This window comes from Eschscholzia californica, unplaced genomic scaffold, assembly GCF_041429995.1.
Source record: "Eschscholzia californica isolate CP2 unplaced genomic scaffold, dmEscCali1.0.p SCAF_248, whole genome shotgun sequence".
NCBI classification, from domain to species: Eukaryota; Viridiplantae; Streptophyta; class Magnoliopsida; order Ranunculales; family Papaveraceae; genus Eschscholzia; species Eschscholzia californica.
In genome coordinates this window covers 1-2,500 of record NW_028238363.1, presented here as the reverse complement: position 1 = coordinate 2,500, position 2,500 = coordinate 1, and positions in this window count along the sequence as shown.

Here is a 2,500-nt window from a genome sequence, read left to right as displayed (position 1 = left end):
ACGCCCGAGACTTGGCTCGGGACGGCCTGGGACGCCCTCGCTACAGCTCGGGACGCCCTGGGACGGCCTCGACACAGCTCGGGACGCCCTGGGACGTCCGAGACTTTGCTCGGGCCGGCCTGGGACGCCCGAGACTTGGCTCGGGACGGCCTGGGACGCCCGAGACTTGGCTCGGGACGGCCTGGGACGCCCGAGACTTGGCTCGGGACGGCCTGGGACGCGCTCGGCACAGCTCGGGACAGGCCGGGACGCCCGAGCCGAGCTTCGGGTCGCACGAAATCTCTTCGTATTCCGACATATTAGAAGCTTCCCATCATGTAGTAGGCCGAGCTTTGCCCTTTGGATGCCCTATGGTGCTTGGCGAGCACTAGGGAACGTGCCAGCACAAGTGCTGTGCACGCTCTGGGGAAGGAGCTCAACCCTCCCCCTTATAGTGCAAAGTTATTGTTTTTCCTATTTTCACAAGGAAACATCAATTTTTTAACCAAGCATACTGGGCCTTTACTCCTTCGTTACTCGTCGGAATCCAGCAAACTTATACTCGTCGGAAAGGTCTTTTCGCAAGGATTTTTTTGATATATTATAATAGCGATTCCGATAAATATTTATTTTTCTATGAATTTTTAAGTGAATAAACACCGGAAAATTCATAAAAAATAGAAAAAAAAATATTTTCCTCCGTTTCTTTTCTCCAATAATTCATAAATAATACCTCAATAGTATTAATGAAGAGAGAGTCGAAGTGGCCCGGGTGGATTTCGAAATGTCCCACGACCCCATAGAATGCACGGGCCAGCCGAGCCAAAAGAATGGGACGCGCACGGGACAGCATTGGTCAGGCTCGGGACGGCACGGGACAGCACGGGACGCGCATGGGACAGCACGGGACGCGAATGGGACGGCCTTGCTAAGGCTCGGGACGGCATGGGACAGCTCGGGACGCGCATGGGACGGCACGGGACGCGCATGGGACGGCCTTGGTGAGGCACGGGACGGCCTTGGTCAGGCTCGGGACGCGCATGGGACGGCACGGGACGGCCTTTGTGAGGCTCGGACGGCACGGGACGCGCATGGGACGGGCCTTGGCGAGGCTCGGGACGGCATGGGACAGCACGGGACGGCCTCGGCACAGCTCGGACGGCACGGGACGCGCATGGGACGGCCTCGGCACAGCTCGGACGGCACGGGACGGCCTTGGCGAGGCTCGGGACGGCAAGGGACGGCCTCGGCACAGCTCGGGACGGCACGAGACGCGCATGGGACGGCCTTGGTGAGGCTCGGACGGCACGGGACGCGCATGGGACATCATGGGACGCACATGGGACACCTTATGGGGATCATCAAGGCGTCTTGCACGGGACATTCTTTCCCACGAAGGGCATTTACATGGGACATCTTAGGAGTCGAGAGCCGGCACATGGGACAACGTAGTTCACACGCACGGAACACTTTACTTTCGTTTGGAACGTCGTGGGATCTTTATGTTCCCATTAGCACCGAACCTTTAACATGCTAGGAAGCTATGTTCGATCTTCTCGAAGTGTCGATGGAACTTCGATGGATACACATCCGATCCGATGTTATGATGATGTACTTTCTCCGAGATCGATGTTGGGGCCGTATTCCGATGTCATGATGATGTACTTTCTCCGAGATCGATGTGACGGCCTTGGTAAGGCATAGTTCGGCCTTGGTAAGGCATGGGTCGGCCTTGCTAAGGCATGGGATGGCCTTCGTAAGGCATGGGACGGTCTTGTAAGGCACGGGACGCGCATGGGACGGCCTTGTAAGGCATGGGACGACCTTCGTAAGGCGTGGGTCGGCCTTGTAAGGCTCGGGACGCCATGGGACGGCACGAGACGCGCATGGGACGGCCTTGGTGAGGCTCGGACGGCACGGGACGCGCATGCGACGGCCTTGTAAGGCTCAGGACGGCACGGGACAGCACGGGACGCGCAAGGGACGGCCTTGGTATGCCTCGGGACGGCCTTGGTAAGGCTCGGGACGGCCTTGGTATGCCTCGGGACGCCATGGGACAGCTGGGGACGCCATGGGACGGCCTGGGACTGGCTTGGTAAGGCTCGGGACGCCATGGGACAGCTGGGGACGCCATGGGACGGCCTGGGACTGCCTTGGTAAGGCTCGGGACGCCATGGGACGCCATGGGACGGCACGGGACGCGCACGGGACGGCCTGGGACGCGCACGGGACGGCCTTGGTAAGGCTCGGGACGCCATGGGACAGCAGGGGACGCCATGGGACGGCCTGGGACTGCCTTGGTAAGGCTCGGGACGCCATGGGACGGCCTGGGACGCGCACGGGACGGCCTTGGTAAGGCTCGGGACGCCATGGGACGGCACGGGACGCGCACGGGACGGCCTGGGACGCATCCTGGGATGCCTGAGCCAGCAAGGTCGCGGCATGGGACATTCTTAGGCATCAAGGGTCGCGGCATGGGACATTCTTAGGCGTCAAGGGTCGGGGCATGGGACATTCTTAG